Source organism: Panthera onca, chromosome D2 (genome assembly GCF_046562875.1).
Source record: "Panthera onca isolate mPanOnc1 chromosome D2, mPanOnc1 haplotype 2, whole genome shotgun sequence".
In the NCBI taxonomy this organism is placed as follows: Eukaryota; Metazoa; Chordata; class Mammalia; order Carnivora; family Felidae; genus Panthera; species Panthera onca.
In genome coordinates, this window is record NC_138349.1 from 78,395,080 (window position 1) to 78,415,361 (window position 20,282).

Below are 20,282 nucleotides of genomic sequence, written 5' to 3' on the forward strand. Positions count from 1 at the left end.
TGCAGAAACTTTAGATTTTTTTCAAAACTGTCAACTGTGTTCCTTTTTAATTGTTTTTTTTTTTTTTTTACTGTTTATTTTTGAGAGAGATAGAGCATGAGCAGGGGAAGAGGCAGAGAGAGAGGGAGACATGGAATCCGAAGCAGGCTTCAGGCTCTGAGCTGTCAGCACAGAGCTTGACACGGGGCTTGATTAAACTCCCGACCTGTGAGATCATGACCTGAACTGAAGTCAGACACTTAACCGACCAAGCCTCCCAGGCCCTCCTCAACTGTGTTCCTTTCTATTGTGCACATGGGCGCTACCAGATCACTCATAGTTGATGGAAATGTCTCCTACCAGACAAGCCATAGAGTGAGCCCCAGCCAGGGACGATATGAGGGTTCTAACTCTGCCCAGAGCCCAGGCAATTCTCCACCTGCCAGTTAACCAGCTTATTCACAGAAATGAAATATTTAGACAAAATGGCATGAAGTCTACTTATTTTCTAATCCAAAGAATCCATAGCATTTCAAAAATAAGTGAATATTCCTGCCTGAAGAAAATTCTTTCTCATTTTTCCCCTTCCCCCTCTGCTAAATGAATGGAGAGTACAGATCTGAGCAACTACAAGGCATCCTTATGTTTAATCCATTTAAAAAGCCTTAACATTTAGCAGAATTATCCTGATGGATTGCTTCTTTACATTTTTAATAAGTTATTGATAGCAAATTAAATATCAACGAGTCAGGTCTTTTCCACTGCAGGTGGGAAAACAAAATTGGGAGAGTATCGATTTTCTAGAAGACTTAAAGGAAATCTTATGTGCCTTGACCTCCTCCACTTCTGAGTTCTCTGACAGTTTTCTAAGGACACAAAGAATTCATAGTCTCCCTGAAAAGGAGGTCCACTGTGTGCTCCTGAAATCACAACTTTAATAAAAAAGTTCAGAAAATCAGCCATTGGTAGAGAGTATGTCTCCCAGCTGCCCAGGAAGGGGGAGCAAAAGATCATGTGTGTCTCCAGCTGTTACAGAGTTTGATGCAAGGGAGCCCCTTCTGACACGCTCATTGTGAGAGCCCAAAGCCTGGCCATTTTGTGGCACAAAGCACAGTAACACAGTTTTGCATTCTTTCCATGCTCAAACTCAGAGGCTGAGGGGATAATTCAGGATCACCTTGTGTCACAAGGTTGTAGCAGGAAGATTCTTAGAGATAATTTTGGTCCATTTGTATCAAATAGAGAATTGGAATGTCTAGGTGTTAGGAGACTATCCCATGGCCATACATTTAGGGAATGTTGAGACCAGTGGCAATATGCTTGTCTCCCCAGTGAGGGTCCTTCACAGTGCCCTGTGCTTTCCTTGTCCCAGGAGGTAGTCTTGTGTGTTTTAAGGGAAGAGTCTATTACAACAATGCTTGTCTTCCAAAGTTGCTCACTTCCTTGGGTCAGGCACCTGGAGATCCCAGGTCAGGGATCTTGGAGGTAAGAGTTGACTTAGCTTTAGAGTAGATTCAAGACCTTCACATCTCACGCTTACCTGGTTTGTACCAATGATAGCCATAGAGTCTTTGCCTCAAGGTATTCCCTCTAATGCCAGAGGAATCAGGATTAGGGTTCTCTCTAACATATCACTTCCTTGTACACAAGTCTTCACCAAATCCCTTCGCCTACTGAACAAAGCAGCAAATGTCGCAAGCCGATTTTTATTTTTTATTGTTTTAAGCTAATTTTTAAGGTCTTCTGGTCTAAAAGTCCTCTCCAACTACTTTCTTAAATGAACCCTATTTTAATGAATTGGTTGTTGTACCACATCTCACTGTAACTTCCACGTTCTCCTCTCTGAAAATCCAATAAAGCAGCAAGAATATATAGTGAAAATAGACACATGGGCAGAGAGAGGAAGAGAGATGAGAGACAGAGAGAGACAGAGACAGACACACAGACGGAGAGCACTGAAGGATGCTATGAAACTGTGAGAAGACGTTTATATTCCCCTAAACAAAGAGCCTGGTAGATATGAATGCTTCCTATTCCTCTTATCGTTGTGAATTTGCCTTGAATTTCTACTGTATATTTTCTTTTTTTTTTAAGTGTATTAATTTTGAGTGCGCACGCGTGAGAGAGAGAAAGAGAACAAGCAGGGGAGGGGCAGAGAGAGAGGGAGACAGAGAATCCTAAGCAGGCTCCACACTGTCAGCACAGAGACCAACGTGGGGCTCAAACTCATAAACCGTGAGATCATGAGCTGAGCCAAAACCAAGAGTCTACGCTTCACCCACTGAGCCACCCAGGTGCCCCACTACCGTACATTTTCTGAAAGATGTAAAAATGAACACAGAAATGTTATCCCCAATATGCTAAAACTACCAAATATAAAATTGCTGAGATATAAGAGCCCCGAGTAGGTAAACAAAATAAGTAGATGTTCACTTTTACAATGAATAAATCACTGAACCCTCAATTAAAGTTATTACCCAGAGAAAAAATTTGTGATGGCATGCCTCGTTGTTTTTTTTTTTTTAATTTATGGTACAAACGACACACAGATTTATTTTTGCATAAGTAATAGATTATTTGGCACCAAGTAAACTGAATATTAAATCAAGTATAACATATCATATATATATGAAAAAAATATATATTTTGTTGTGAAAATAACATTGAATTCAGTATCTCCCTCTTCAAACTATAAACAACAGCACCAACACTATTCCAATTACTGCTATATTCTTATTATTCCTTATATTATTAATATTATTAACAATTAACAACGGTGTAAAGACTCATGCTATGAGAAATATACCACCGTAATTCTCTCCTAGGTGAGATAAAAGTTCCTTGCATTAATTTTGATAATCTTAGAGGCTTGTAGTATTTAATATCAAAGTTTTGAGAGAAGTAAGAAAGAGAAATTTTCTTATTAAACTTTTAATTAGATACTTTCAGACACATATGAGAATTAAGGAATGCTTTAAGCTTAAAACATTGTTTCATGTACTTCACGGAGAAAAGAGAGAAATAATAGCCTCCAAAAATAGCCAATACAGAGCAGTTCACTGATTAACTTACAATGTTTCTTGTGTTCCATTTTTTATTTATCCAATGGTGGGAATCACCACAACCTTGAGGTGCTATATTATGATTATAGCAGCTGAACATTGCTGGGTCCACCATGCATTTTTTCCGATTGTCTTCAAACAGCTTCCCAGAAAAGAACAAAGAAAACCTAGTGAAATGTCTGACAGATGGGAACACAGATGCGAAGCCAAGTCACAGAGGAGTCAAGATTTCAGTGGAGATGAATTTGGGTTCTGCTCCTGGGGATAGAGATTAAACCACTCAATCACGGCACTGAGTGCCCAGAAAAAGGAATCAGATTAATTTTAGGTCCACAGAGATGAAGATAAAAGTTCAGAATCTACTAAATAGACAGCATAGAATCAATAAAGAAATAAGATGTAAATTTAATGTGCTGAATGCTCCAAATACCTAGCTATTAAATTAAAATTTGTTTGGATTGGAAGATATACAAAATATTTTTGTATAATTGTTCTCAAAGGAAATTAAATGTTCAAAACACTTTTGTTCCAATAAAATTTCTTAATTATTTTCTACTTCACTACTTGTGAAGTGTCTCCTCCATTTACATGTTCAATAATGTATAGGAGAAAATGATAGGAGTTATATCAGCATCTACACCAAGGCTCTTTCAATATCAAATTGAAACAAGTGTTGATTTTTATCATTTAATAGTAAGTGAACAATTTCTTTTCATGTGAAGAAAATCTCTTAAACTTTTCTTTCTTTTCCTTTTCTCCCCTCCCCTCCTCTTCTTTCCCTTCCCATCCCTTCCTTTCCCCTCCCCTCCCCTCCTCTTCCCTCCTGTTCTCTCTCTGTCTCTCTCTCTCCCTCCCCTCTTCCTTCCTTCCTTCCTTCCTTCCTTCCTTCCTTCCTTCCTTCCTTTATTTTTATAAAATAATGCCAGGAGTAAAATATACTTGAAGTATTTAATTCATGACTAGATTTATCATCTCTTGGTATTTCAACACAATGAAATATATACTTGGTAATAAATATATGTTGACCCTACAATTTTTGAGTATCTATTTTTTAAATTTTTTTTAATGTTTATTTATTTTTGAGAGAGAGAGAGAGAGGCCGTGAGCAAGGGAGGGGCAGAGAGAGAGAGAGAGGGAGACAGTTGAACGAAAGTAGGCTCTGCGCTGTCAGTGCAAAGCTAGACATGGGGCTGGAACCCAGGAACCATGAGATCATGACCTGAGCTGAAGTCAGACACTCAACCGACTGAGCCACCCATGCACCCCAAATACCTATTTTAAATTATGTGCAGAAAGTGGAGCCCTACAATGCTTTCATTTAATTACATTTAATAATCTCAAGCCAGAGATGGAGAAATCTCTGGTTTCCTTCAAGTCTTAAAATTTAATTCTAGTCAAAATACAACATGAACAAATATAATCTCTGAATAAACAAGCTCATTCCAAATGCCTATCACAGTACCTGCTGTGAGGTACCTGCTCAGGGTATATGCTCAACGGTACCAATTGAAACGTAGTTATTGCCTAGGAATGAGGCAAAGATGGAGAAGGATGGGAAATTAGGAAAATACTAGTTACAAAGATGTATGAATTTGTGTGCATATTGATTAATATGCCAGTAGGTAAAGCATTTCAGACAACTGTCTAAAGCCAGAAGAGATAGGAAACTGTATTTCCTTTTTACAATTGGGGAGCAAGGAGGTGAATCTTAAGTCTCATAAAAGGACAGAGTAGTACTCAGGTCTTAGGAACCATAAACTCATGCTTAGCTAATAGACATCGCTTTCTATGTTATGCGCATGTGTGTGTATGTGTGTGTGCATCTGCGGTTGTAAAAGTTTTTGTGCATACAATTTCCATACAATTTGCATACAATTAATTTAATATTTATATGCCTATGTTGTCCTAATCATAGAGATAGCTTCCCAAGAACTTTTATTTACTACTTGGGTTTTTAACAAATTCTTATTATAAATTTCCACTTGCTACCTTGCTTATATATTACTCAACTTCTCAGAGGGGGAAAAAAAGGTTATTCTTTAGCTGTGAGCTTAGGATTGCTTCTTTTTCCAGGACTCAGAAGAACTGCTGGCTGCACTAAATCCCTCTAAATAAGTATTTTATACTGAGTCACAAATAAATAATGCTGTAATTTTTTTTTTAATTTGAGAGAGAAAGCACATGAAAAGTTGGGGGGAGGGGCAGAGGGAGGGAGAGAATCTCAATCAGGCTCCACACTAAGTGCAGAGCCTGATGTGGGGCTCAATTCCATGACCCTATGATCATGGCCTGAGCTGAAGTCAAGAGTTGGAGGCTCGACTGAGCCATCCAGATGCCCCTGTAAAATTTCTTAAATCCTGTATAACTGTTTCGAGAGTCACGTTAGCATAATGCACACTCTACAAGTGTGTCTCTTCTTCGTTGTTCTTTACTGAGATATAAATGGACTCCAGGCACAGAGCAGAAGCTGTCTCCTCCACACACGCCTCTCATATTAGCAAAACCCAATTCCCCTCCCTGCCGCCATGTTTTCAGGACTGGAGGAGTCACTTCTCTTTAATTTATGTAAACTAGAGTTAAACATTGCAGAAAAATCTTAGAAAGGCATTCTGTGACACAAGACAAAATTGAGATGGGTAATGTGGAGAACCATGAGGGATAGAAACCTAACACAAATATATATTCATTCTGCTAATGTGCTGAGCATTATCTAGTGTTTCCAATTCATCAGTATACAAAGTAATTCTAGTTCATGCTGTGCACTTGCCTCCTTTAGAAACTTTGTTATTAGACAACATACGGCATCAAATCAAATCAGACTTAGAAGAATCATAGATCTAACCACTACCAAATTTTACCATTAACGCAAAGGATACAGGCAATTGCAAGAAACAGGAATAAATGTGGAGAAGTGTAAGACCAGCAATGTGAGATCCCTCTCTTCTTCCCTTACCACTTGCTCTATTTAAAAGTTAACATGTGAGGGTCTAATAGGGCATCAGGGCATCACTTGCACAAAGTGAGCCCCTTTGGTATGGGCCATCTCCTTTTAATATTCCATTAACCTAGTTTGACTGTACATTCTGCTGAAAGTATTTGATAGTGCTCAAAAGTTTGAGCTATTCAGATGTTTTATTGTAAAATAATGATACGTGTATAGCAATTTTGAAAATTGCAAAAATTATTGGAAGATAAAAAGTGAAAAAAATTCCACTTGTACATCTAGGGATAACTGGTTATTTATGTCCAATAAAGCTTGTGTGTGTGTGTGCATGTGTGTGTGTGTGTGTGTGTGTGTGTGTGTGTGTGTGTGTATGTGCATGTGGGTGTAAATTTGCTTTTTACTTATCCTTTTATTATAAGAGTTTTTCATGACATCAAACTTTCATTGCATGGTGTTCCAATGTATAAATCTTGTATCTACTATCATTTTTTTCTGTCAAGATTAAATTGGTTTCCAATATAACTTGTTTATGCTAATGTAGTACTATACTGAAGATTTTTAATCATATATCTTTGGGTACATCTGATTATTTTATTTGAAAATTCCTATATGAAATATTCACAGTGAATGGGTTTTAATTAAATATTATGGAATGTTCACATAAATTTACACCACCACAAGAGTATGCTGGTGCCATTGCACTATAACCATCTTATAATTGTGTATTATTTTTATTTATTTTTAAGTTTTTATTCGAATTCTAGTTAGTTAACATATAGTGTCATATTGGTTCCCAAAGTAGAATTTAGTGATTCATCACTTACATGTAACACTGAGTGCTCATCCCAACAGGTGCCCTCCTTAAAGCCCATAACCCATTTAGCCCATCCCCCGACACACCTGCTTTCCAGCAACCCTCAGTTTGTCCTCTGTATTTAAGAGTCTCTTATGGTTCGTCTCCCTCTCTGTTTTTATGTTATTTTATTTTTCTTTCCCTTCCCCTATGTTCATCTGTTTTGTTTTTTTAAATTCAACCTATGAGTGAAATTGTATGGTATTTTTCAGACTGACTTATTTCACTTAGCACAATATACCCTAGGCCCATCTACTTTGTTGTAAATGGCAAGATTTCATTCTTTTTGATTGCTGAGTAATATTTTGTTACACACACACACACACACACACACACACACACACACACACCACATCTTCTTTATCCACTCATCAGTCGGTGGACATTTGGGCTGTTTCTATAATTTGGCTCTTTTAGATAGTGCTGCTATAAACATCGGGGTGCATGTGCCCCTTCGAATCAGTATTTTTGTATCCTTTGGGTAAATACCTTGTAGTGCAATTGCTGAGTCATAGTGTAGTTCTATTTTTCACTTTTTGAGGAATCTCCATATTGTTTTCCAGAGTGGCTGCACCAGTTTGCATTCCCACCAATAGTGTAAGAGGGTTCCCCTTTCTCTGCATCCTCATCAACACCTGTTGTTTCTTGTGCTATTAATTTTAGCTTTTCTGACAGGTGTAAGGTGGTATCTCATCATGGTTTTTATTTGTATTTATTTCTCTGATGATGAGTGATGTTGACCCTTGGAAAAATGTCTATTCATGTTTTCTGCCCATTTCTTAACTGGATTTGTATATTATTTTTTAAAAATATCTAAGCACTAGAGTGTTAATATTATACTATTTTCCATTTATTTGATTAGTAGTATGGTATTTTAAATGCATATTTTTATTGTTATGTCTAAAGAGTGTGGATGATTATTTTATTCATGGCTTTTCCTAAATGTTCCTTAAAGAAGCTCCACCAATTACATACCAATATGGAGGAACACCTCATTTTTAAGAATAAATATTGAATTGTAATAAGTAATACTTCATAATATTAAATGTCTTTAAAGTAGGACATTTTATAATTTTATACATCATTGTATCCAATAATATATAGTGTATTTATATATCATAAATTATATTTATGTAAGAGTTATGAATATATTGTACATTGTATTATGTATTTTATATAAATAAAATGTACAATATTATAAATATATAAATATAAAATATTTTACAGAAAATTAAATGAAGTAGGTACATAGTGATATGTTTACATTATATATTTCATAGTTTGTAAGTATTATTAATTTTATATGATATATACTACATAAAATATATTGCATTATAAACATTTTTCAAGTATTTGTTAACTCATTCAGTTGTTGTTTAGTTGATCCGTGGTTGTTTTTTTTTAATGTATTTTCGAATTTTCCTATAGTTAAATATATATAATTATACTTATAAGTATAAATAATTAAATAATAAATATAAATTATGAATAAGTATAAATAAGTATAATATATACTTATTTCCCATGAATTTCTTCTTTAAAATCATTCCAATTCAAATAGCTGTTAAACATTGATTTTCTTTGAGTTGTAGCATTGATTTACTCTTCATAATGTTGATAATTCTTTGGAAATGATTTGACTGGTGTTAGCTAGAGAATATTTTCCCAATGTCATTGTAATATACACATTAATGATGTTGTTATTACAGCACTATTCAAAACAGGCTGGCTATCACTGCTACAAAATATCCTCTTATTATAATCTTATGTTTGTTCCTGGGATTTTTCCTATTCCCTTTCACTATCTATGTGTGCAGGAGCTCCACAGCATGGATAATTGTGACTTAATAAAATTTTCAAAATGTAGTGTTAAATATTGTTATTTATTTTCCAAACTTTCTAATCTATTCCTAAGTCTTTGTCGAGGAAACCTAGAATAACTTGGTCATGTTTCTTTTCTTATTTATTTATTTATTTATTTATTTTATTTATAGAAAGAGAGAGAGAGAGAGCAGGGGAGGGGTAGAGAGAAAGACAATCCCAAGCAGGCTCCATGCTCAGTGCAAAGCCCAACACGACTGTCAATCCCACCAACTGTGAGAACATGACACGAGCCGAAATCCAGAGTTGGTTGCATAACTGACTGAGCCACCCAGGTGCCCCCATCACATTTCTTCTTATTCCCACCACCATTAAGATTTTGTTTGAACTCCTGTTAAATTTCTGAGTTGGAGGGGCGCCTGGGTGGCTCAGTCGGTTGAGCGTCCGACTTCAACTCAGGTCACGATCTCACGGCCCGTGAGTTCGAGCCCCGCGTCGGGCTCTGGGCTGATGGCTCAGAGCCTGGAGCCTGGTTCTGATTCTGTGTCTCCCTCTCTCTCTGCCCTTTCCCCGTTCATGCTCTGTCTCTCTCTGTCCCAAAAATAAATAAACGTTAAAAAAAAATTAAAAAAAAAATTTCTGAGTTGGAGATGAAAAATTACAAATAGAAAACAATGTCTGTTGACTCTGATTGGGGTCAGATTTCATCTTGAAAGTAAAGCTATTTTCCTGCCAGAAGGAAGAGTTGGATATAATCAGGAGGGTATGAAACAATATAGATATGAAGTCATAACTTATTTTCCCCAAGCAAGCTAAAGGTGCTTTTCCTAACTCTCATTTGTAAGCTAGGGCAGAGGGAGGAGTTCGGATTCACTGTTTGATAAAGTCTGCATTCTAGATCAAACTCCTCTCCTTCTGGTGTGGGATGAGTAATGAATAAGAAAGAATCTTTCCAGGAATCCCCGGGTCGATCATGTGTGTGCACATGTGTGAAGGGAAAGGAGACAGCCATTAACCAGCCGGCATCTAACTCTGGATGATGTGGTTAGTATGCCTTTCTTCATACCACTGTCTCAGAAAGATACTGGATCCCAGAAGGGAGAAATAACCTCTTTCAAGTAGAGACTCGATAGCCCTTTGCTGAAGAGTCATGTACATTTCAAAAAAAAAATTAGACAAAAATTAAGGATAATGCATTTTAAATTTTAAATAAGGAATGATTTATTTACTGAGTATAATCATAAAATAAAAGACTAGTTTTTTTCTATGTCAAAGTAAAAAAAAAAGCCTTGTTTATTTACATGCTTTAGAAAGTGAAGGTATTTTTCACACATATAACAGACACATTATTGTTCTAAAATATATTTTAGAGCTACCACAAAGCAATAAATTAATAATATGGGCAAAAATACAAAATCCACAGGAAAGTCAACAAGAATACTCGTAAACATATGAAAACATGGTCAACCTCAGTAATGATTAGGAAAATTGAAATTACTGACAAATTAAATAGTTGTTTTTACATTCTGGTTTATGAAATGAAAACGTGTGATAGGGCTAAGTGTTGGCAGGCTCTGTAGGCTGCCAGAAATCATTGTATGTGTCTGGAAGGAGTTTACCCTCTCTACCTTGGAGGTATGACCATATCTAGAATTATAAAAGAAAAAAACCACACATACATATACTAAGAGATAGCCACAGCAGTGTTCATAACAGCATTGTTAATAATTGTAAAGATTATTTTAAAAATCGAGATTCTGGGGCACCTGGGTGGCTCAGTCGGTTGGGCATCCGACTTCGGCTCAGGTCATGATCTCGCGGTCCGTGAGTTCGAGCCCCGCGTCGGGCTCTGTGCTGACAGCTCAGAGCCTGGAGCCTGTTTCGGATTCTGTGTCTCTGACCTTCCCCCATTCATGCTCTGTCTCTCTCTGTCTCAAAAATGAATAAACGTTAAAAAAAAATTTAAAAATCGAGATTCCATCAATTGGCAACTGGATAAAAAGTTGTACATTCCTAAAGGAGAGAAGTCGTAAGGGGCAAACGAATGAACTAGAGCCACCCCTTTAACATGCATGACTCCTACAAACACACTTTGGAAAAGAAAAAAAAATGAGATTGCATGTAATATTCTTTATACAAGAATAAAATGGAAAAAGTAACGTTCCAAGATAAGAGTATTGTGATACACTTTTGGGTAAAAGTTCTTAGTTCACCTAAATGTATATTCCATAGTGGTTACTTGCCAGGGAGGTAATGGGAGGCAGTGGGAAAGGGAATATACAAAGAACATATTTTTGTAGTGGAATATTGTTATTCTTAAGTTCTAGAACTTGTTATATAGTTAGTTTTCCTGACGACCTGGAATCTTCTGCTCCCATAACATTCTCCTCAGGATCAATTCACACCACTTGGCCCTGTTAAAGTGAAGTCATTGGGTATAACCTCCTGTGTGTTTCTCAAGGGACCGGCAGAGTGTCATTGTGTCCACTTTCACGCTAACCAACATTCTGAGAGACTGAAAAGTTGAATGACACAGTGCTTGAAAAGTCGTTTCCATTCCCAAAACCTCTGCTACTTGTCCTCAGTGTCTCCATTCCCCCAAATCCTAGAAAAATCCTTCCCTGCTTATTTCAAAGCACTTCCATTAGAAGCTCTCTTCTCTACCAGTTAGTAAAAATAAACCTTCCTTTCCTTCAGGTTTCCTTGTCTAAAACGACTCTTTTTAATTTTTATCATTTTTTTAATGTTTGTTTATTTTTGAGAGAAAGAGAGAGAGAGAGAGACAGAGTGCAAGAGGGCGAGGGGCAGAGAGAGGGGGAGACACAGAATCCAAGGCAGGCTGCAGACTCTGAGCTGTCAGCAGAGAGCCTGATGTAGGGCTCAAACTTAACAACTGTGAGATCATGACCTGAGCTGAAGTTGGATGCTCAACCAACTGAACCACCCCAGTCACCCTTGAAACAACAATTTATGCATCTTTTTTTGTATCTTAATTATTTCATAGCAAATAAATAGAATTTTTTAACTAAAACAGTCAGTTAGGGGCACCTGGGTGGCTCAGTCCAGTTAGTGTCAGCCTGTTGATTTTGGCTCAGGTCATGATCTCACAGTTCATGAGTCCGAGCCCCACTTGGGGCTCTGTGCGGAAAGTGCAGAGCCTGCTTGGGATTCTCTTTATGTCCCCCTCTTTCTCTCTGCCCCTCCCCCACCTGTCTCAATAAAAGGATAAACATTTTAATTAATTAATTAATAAAAGAATCAGTTAGTAGTTCCTTCAGGTGCAATTCCTTGTGGAGGGTGTTAATCAAGGATAGATCATAATTTCTTGCGCCTTGCTTGCCTTCACCTTTCCCAAAAGTTCCTCCTCTCCGCTCCTCCAGGCAGCCATCTTGGTATCTCTCCCTCCCACAGCAAACCATCACTACCTTCTCCAACTTTGATTCTAGGCCGCAGAAAGCTTTCCATCTATGACTCTGATACGGAGGCTGCAGATGTTTTCCCTGAGGCTTGGACTTGGGTAGATGCTCTAGTGGCTACAAATTCCTATTGCTTTCCTAGGGGGACAGGCTTCTCTTCCCATTTCCTTGTTCACCCCCCACCAGATGTTTTGTGTGGTGTAGTAGCAGTGGCAGAGTATTGCAGAAGAGACAGCCTGGGGCCAATTTCTGGAGCCTGGCAACGTGGGTGTGGGGAAGATACTTAATCCTTGCTAACCCAAGTGTCTGCTGCAGACATGTGACTGACGATACCAGTATGCAAGTGAGAACATGCATTAATGCCCATACAGTGTTCACTTTGTCACTAGATTTAGTTCTGAAAACATCTCCTACAGGGCTTTTCCCTGCATTTTATTGTTGACTTCTTTCAGCACTGGATGAAACATATTGAAGTGTGAAATGGTCAATTATAAGTGGATAAAAAAATCACTTAGATAAAATATTGTTAAACTGTGTGGCTGCCTTCTTTATCTCAAGGCAGGGCGTATAGGAATGCAATGATTTGGCACTTTGGGAAGATGATTTTATGAACAAATTCACAGTTGCCAAGACCAAAAGACCTCATAAGTCAATTTCATGCTGAGTTGTTTAAAACCATTTTCACATCAAACATGTCATAACTTTCCTACTTTGCAAATACCTTGCAAAGTTTGAATTTCTGTGAGGTAGACCTTGCATGATTTATTTCTTCTTTAATCCCTTTGGGGAATTAATTTAACCTGTGGAAATACTCTCAAACATTCACACTGATGAAAATAGATTCAGGAAGGGATACCAAGAATATAATTTTAAATGTCTTTCAATAAATAACCCTAAAACTTGAAATATATATCACACTTTGAGGCATATCCTGTGTTTGCCGAAATATCATTTATGAAATCTATGATTCCTGCATTGACCGAGGGCTTCACTAAGTATCTTGTTTGAGATTCTCTAGTCAATGGAAGTATTAAGAAGTGCCTTTCTCATGTTATATAGGAAATAGTTCTGGAGTATTTCATTACTTTTAGGTCATAGCAGATCTGAATTTATGACAGTGTGAGCTGGTATTTCCTGGGACATCTGCTCTGCAATTAGAATTTTGTTTGGGGTTAGCTTTACCCGAGATTGAGAAGCAAATGAACTTTCTTTTCATAAATCTGCTATTCATTCTTCACGTATTAATCTGTCAACCTTAACATATCCTCAGTTAGTAATCTTTGTGAAGTTTAGTGACCAGCAGATCTAAGAGTGTAAAAACTCAATGCAAACCATAGCTATCATCTCTTTGATGTTTCAACAGAGATTTGTGAGCAAGCAGCAGTAGCAAAGAGAATTACCTTCCCCATGTGTTGGCCAGTACGCCTAACCTCCAAAGTCCTGGTTCTATTACCATGGCTGGCAGAGACACAGTGAAGACTATTGTAGTTCACAGATAGACATGAGAACCAGAGGGTGGAAGAGACGGGGGGGAAAGGAACACAGAAATAGAGGACACAGAAGCAGAGACAAAGACAGAAAATGACCAGATAGAGAGACAGAGAGAAAGAGAGAGGACACACAGTCAGAACTGGAACTGTCTGTGAGATAAGCAGAAAAGATATTAGCCATTAATTATGCTCATGGCCCTTAGCACATTGTCCATCACCTAGAATTTTCCCGTGTCTGTGAGATAAGCAGAAAAGATATTAGCCATTAATTATGCTCATGGCCCTTAGCACAGTGTCCATCACCTAGAATTTTCTCGAAGTGAAGCCTAGAGCAAGATAAGAAGAACCCTACTGATCCTTTTTCTTAGCTGTCAAGGAAGGTGATGATTGTTTACATACTAAGATGTTGAGTAATCTCAGTACTCTGCGTTTAAATACGGTGATTTCAAGTACACTAACAAACTTGCGCTGAAATGTCTGAAATATTGGAAAGAAAATAATTTTTTTTGAAAAATACATTCACTTCGATTGAAAATAAAATCCAGTTCTGAATGTTTTATCATTTAGTCACCTGGGATCATTTCTGATTTTCAACCGGCAGCCAGGGTATTCCACTTCCATTAACTTGTCACCGAGAGAACGACTTCTGCAAATATTGTGGCAAACTGTGTGTATTTGCATGTTTGCTGTGTCTTTGCACATGGGCAAATAGGGTTTGGAAAAGAGAAAAAGAACATTTTGTCATTTTTTCCCTCTATCATTTGTTTGCATAGGGAAAAAAAAAGGAAATATGTAAGACTGACCTACCTCCCTGAAAGTCTGAAATTGTCTCCCTGGAAATTACCTTTGCATTTTAAACAGTTGCTTATGCCTTGGTGACTTAACCTTTCTTCAGCTCAGAAAAAAAAATGTTGAAATGTAAAAAAACTAGAGCTTGGTTTATGAAATTCAGAAAATTTTACTTAAAAACAGTATTTTAGAGTTAATTCAATAATTTGAAAAAGTAAAGAAAACCTTGAATTGAGGTCTGACTTTCCTTTTTGTTCTGTTTCTAGAAGTATGTCTACCATTTGTCATTCTTTGTTTATAAGCAAATTCGGTATCTTTAATAAACTACGAATTTGTCCAACCACAAAGTTAACTTTGCACTGATTAAGATCATTCTGGCGTCACAAGTGTATGGAAATTTTAAAATTGAAGAGTTATACTGTCAAACTCCATAGGGCTTCTAGATCAACGGAAAGGTGATATGTTTTCAGATAGCTAATTGGGTCAATTTGGATAATGTACATCTCTATATCAAGTAATTTGGCCAAGGGATTAGAAACGTCAATGAATATGCAGTTCTGGATCTATGGGTAGAATTAATAAACCCATATACTATGGAATAAAGTGTTGGAAGAAAGGTTTTAGCAAAGAAAAATGTATTGCTGCTCTCAAGATAAGGTACATAGATACTAGATCACAGATACAGCAAATATTGTAACAAAGGCATTGCTGCAAATCTTTTTCCTGGCTTATCCATTTATTCTTGCTAAAATCAGCAATATATATATTGTATATTTATATATTTAATAAATATACATGTATTTATCTATTATTTATATTATATATATTTATATTGATATATTTAATAAATATATGTATATTTATTATATATATATATATGTATACATTTATCACATTTCTTTGTTTGCTGTGACATGAGGGTGAGAAATGCTTGCCAGAAATATCACAGCAACAACTTCACCTGTGTCTCTCCCACTTTGATCCAACCTGTCTCCATTTGCCCTAGGAGGAACGCGATTCTGAAATACCGTACCAAATACATAAGCAGTCGATGGAAAACCAGCACTGCTGAAGAGGAACCAAAATGAATGAATGGCAAATCTTCTTTTGACATTTCTATCACCTTTCTGCCTTCGTTAATATTGCTCTTCCTCAGCGTGAGATGATACATAGGAATGTCAACAACTTGCCATGTATTTCCATCTCCAAATATGTGCCTTTCATCAATCTGCTGCTTACAATCCAACTGACTTGAGATCTACATCCCAAGAAATGGATAATTTATCATAAAAATGAAGAAGGGAAATAATTCAAAGACTTCAGGTCCAGTGATTAATCTTTGAACGGGAGAGGTCTTTGTTAAATTCTGTGCCTAGGAGTGGGCTGGGGGTAGCCTGAGGCAGGCTGCAGCTCTGAATCAAATCCCTCACCCCCACCTCACCCCTGCCAGAATAGCACTCATTAAGTTTGTTATATACTTTGACTTTTGGGCCATACTTTCTAAAGTTTGACCTTCTAGGAGGTTCCTAGCGAAACCCCTTAAGTATGGCAATTTCTGCTGTATTCTCTCTTTACTAAACCTTTTTAGACTGTAGGGGAAGAAAACCTATGGTGGATAGGTCTGAAGCTGGCTTCAGGCTCTGAGCCGTCAGCACAGAGAGGATGGGTTTCTTATCTTATTTTACCCACTGATGGATACCCAACACTTAACACAATAGATACAGTAGGTCCTCAGTAAAATTTTATTGAATGACTATTTAGAGAAAAAAGGTCAAGCAGTGGTAAGTGCCATGCAGATAATTTGAATGGGATGACATGATGCTGAATTGGGCAGTGCTTGTATATTGTCATTAGTGGACATCTTTTTGATGAGATAATGTATTGACTGAGATCTCATGACAAGGCTCTCAAAGCATTTATTATTTTAAAGTGAATTTCCCTTAAGATTTTAAGGAAAAATCATGTTTTATAGATAGCCATGCATCCCACCTATAAAGGTCTGCCTTTTATACATTTTACTACTACAGAAAATAAAAATAAGCAATATTGTTTTCAAGCCCTTAAATATAAGAGGACTTTAAATATTTACATTTAGAGAAACTTAAGGAATTTAAGAAACAAGGAAATAGAGGTTTCCTTTGTACTACTCAAGGAAGAACTAATGCTGGCAGGATTTGATGTTTTTCTTCCCTTCAACGACTTTTTAAAAACTCTTTAATGTAGATGTTTTTACTGCCTATATTTCTATAATTTAGCTATATCTTTCTAAAAGCTGCCTTACTCACATTTGTAATTTCTTTGTTCTTGTCCATAACATTTCTATCGCAAATGCTCATTCTGGAAATTTGTGTCCTGCTTACCATTGAGGTCCTGCTTACCTGCTTACCAATTGTGTCCTGCTTACCTTCATATGCAGAGGTCTGATTTTGCATCTAAACTTTTCTGTCAATTGAAAAGTCGAAGATTGACTTGTCTAGGTAGGATTATAACAAGCATCACACTTATTGTAAAACTAATCTCTTTGGAGGCACATGAGACGACATCATGGCTATGAAAGAGACAAAACCATCTGCTTTATTCGCTGAATTGATGTAACAACCCCAGAAATGTTCTATGGACTCAGTCCTGAATTCCACCAACACCATTATCTTGTTTCTGTTTGGCACAGACACCTTTATGGTTGACATTTAGATAGCATTCTCAAAAACTAGATGTAAGTGTCAAATAATTATTTAAACCTATCGTGGATTTAGTTTCCATAAGTGTTCCTAAATCTTTATTTCAAGTTTGCCATATGTGTGTAATGTTAAAACCCCAATGACTAATAGATAAGGCGTGTATATCAAATGTTAATATCCAATGTGCAAATAGTGCCTCTTTTTTACTTTTTTTTCTCTCTGTAAGCCTACCTATTTTGAGCTTTGAGAAGTTTTCTCTCCAGGGGTGCCTGGGTGGCTCAGTCAGTTGAACGGCGGACTTTGGCTCAGGTCATGATCTCACAGTTGGTGAGTTTGAGCCCCGCATTGGGCTCTGTGCTGACAGTGGGGTGTCTGCTTGGGATTCTCTCTCTCTCCCGTCTCTCTCAGTCACTACCCTACTCGTGCTTTCTCTCTCTCTCTCTCAAAACTAACAAACAAACAAAAAACAACTTTTAAAAACAAAAAGAAGTTCTCTTTGTTTAAAACAATGGACACTTTTCATGTACTTGGTTCTACTCTAAATGCTTAAGCATAGTAATGCATTTAATGGTCATAAACAATCCAAGGGAGATATAATGTTACCCTTATGTTGCACATGGGGAAGGAAGCACAAAGAGATGAAAAAACATGACTAAGGGTGTCAAACTGGGAAGTGGGCAGAGGCAGGGGCTATAATCTTCAGCACTGGCATTCTTTTATTATAGTATTTTAGAACTGGCTTAAAATAATCTATATCCACCTTATCCATTCTCTTGAATCATATATTCCACCATTTTAAAAATGTTTCTGGCTAAAGAATTCTGATTTTTATTTTGACTCACTTTATGTGGAAGCTTCTCCGTGGAAATTTATCATTTCATCTTTAGCATTTTCTGAATTTTATCTGTGTCCATTTTTTCATTTTTTGTGTAAGAGAAATAGGTCTAGATTGAAGATATATAGAGTCATGAACATGGATGGGAAAATACTACCTGTTGAAATTTTTATATAAAAACTAATATTGTGGCTCCTGGGGGGCTCAGTCAGTTAAGTGTCTGACTCTTGATTTCAGCTCAGGACATGATCTCATGGTTGATGAGATCAAGCCCTGCATCAGGGTCTGCACTGACAATGCAGAGCCTGCTTCGGATTCTCTCTCTCTCCTCTCTCTCTTTGCCCCTGCCCCGTTGGCACTCTCTCTCTTTCAAAATAAATAAATGAACACTTGCATCGGTCTTATTTCTTATAAAAACTCTTCTTTTCCCAGTTGGCTCATTTTTGTGATCTGTATCACCCTTATTTATTTATCATCCAACTCAATCATCTCCGAACTTCCTCCATGAGAGAAGTTTAAATAAAGCAATAAGTTTGGATGCATAAGTAGTTAATTGACATTTGTACAGCTCCGTAATGGTGCAAACATTTTAACGTGTATTTCAGTCTTGTTTCACTTAACCCTGTGAAGTCTCTGGATAGATAGTGTTATCTCAGTTTGCAGAACACAAGATGGTGGGTCAGACTGTTTAAATGACATAATGTTCTATAGTTATTAGAAGGGTGGAATTAGAACACAAGCCCAAACACCGTATCACAACAACACGTCTCTTCATGTTTCTTTCTTACCAACTAATCATGCATCAGAAAACTATATTGTTGCATAACGCTAGAAAATAGATGCTCATTTGAGTTTATGTACTTCACCCCCTTGAAGTGGTGGTTAGATACATAGAGAAAACACATGGAAATAGTTTCCGGGTAGAAGGTTCTTTGCAATCAGCTAATCCAAACATACCACTTTGCAGATAAAAAGACACACACACACACACACACACACACACACACACACCCACATCAGCCACTCTGATGATTCAGAAGAGTATATATTTTTAAGTGACACAATTTGGCAAAGTCCCCACAGTTTTTTTTCCCAAAGAAGAGAGATAATTAATATTCATTGAAAGAACAAATGAGGGAAGATATTCCTTAGGACTCTAAGATGTTTCTGAAGTACATTTAACACCTAGAGAAGAGTCTGGGTTGACAAAGCCACAGCAGGTCCCTTTAAGTGGCTTACCAATCAAGAAGTGTATTTTTATTTTTATTTATTTATTTATTTGTTTATTTATTTATTTATTTATTTATTTATTTTTTAGGAAGTGTACCTTTTAAAGTGGAGTCAGCTTATCACTGAAATGTCAACAACAGGGGTCTGGTGGCCACATCTAGTCTTACAGGTAAGAACCAATCCTGCAGTTTCGTCTCAAACACCTCTGGAGCTTGAAACATGTTCATCTGGATGAATGGCCTGAGAAAGAGTTAACTTTTATTAGTGAAAGTGACCAGGACAGGCTTACCCTGATGTGACCTCACAGTGCCAACTCCTCATAAACCTTCTAATCTTAATGCTGTGAGCTTTCCACTGCTACAGAAATTATCTTTTTGTTTTAATTATTAAATTGACTTCAAGACTTGAAGACCAAGTTCATATACACAGATATGTACTTAGAGATATTTATCTCCAAATGATATGATAATGAGTGTTTACAAGCCATTCATTATAAATTCTGGAACCACAAAGAACAGTGGAGAAAAAGCTTTCAGTGGGCGATTGTAGTTAGTTTATCATGAACATTCTGGCTTAGGTGTGCAACTTGAGAGTAGGTTAGGGTAAACTGAGCAAGATCTAGAAGGCTCTGGGCAACTAGACACATTTGGTGCCAGAAATGAGAAAAGGGATATGGTCACAAGGAAAAGATCTTGAAGCAATAGGTGACATCCTGTTTCATCTAGCTCAGCTATGACTTTATGTATATTTTTGACCCTGGTAAATATGTGCTACGTAAAATTATATAAGTTAAAAATGCGTGTTTTTCATTATTTGTGAGTAATGCAGAAAGTCAATAACCATAGTCATTTGTAATTTTCCTGAGTTGAGATTTAAATCCAAGTGGTTGGGCATGGGACTGAGACGTGAAGAGTCACTTAAGAGAAATCCAGGCAGCCGTCACATTCTCATGTCAGGGAGGTCACTATTTCCCTTAATCATCTTGTCAGCAGTAATTCTTCTGAAATGGTATTTAGACAGTAGTCAAGGTTTAAAAGGAAGGATTCTTAGTTGGAACAAAGAAGCTCGAGATCTGTTAAAAAGAGGATGTGCTTTTTTTTAATCTTATTTTTCCTTCCCTGCCCTGATGTTCATTTATTGAGTTTCTCAAATGCCACATATGAGTGAAATCATACGATATCTGCC

The 20,282-nt window shown here is 37.0% G+C and overlaps 1 long non-coding RNA gene across 1 annotated transcript in view; it reads left to right on the top strand.

Moving 5' to 3' along the window:
* Window positions 1-19,460, top strand: part of LOC132685512 (uncharacterized) — a 188,269-nt gene extending 168,809 nt beyond the window's left edge. The window contains exon 4 of the long non-coding RNA XR_009613150.2: window positions 19,186-19,460. This is a non-coding gene — a long non-coding RNA (uncharacterized LOC132685512). The remainder of the gene's footprint in view (window positions 1-19,185) is intronic.
* The last annotated feature ends 822 nt before the right edge of the window (window positions 19,461-20,282 follow it).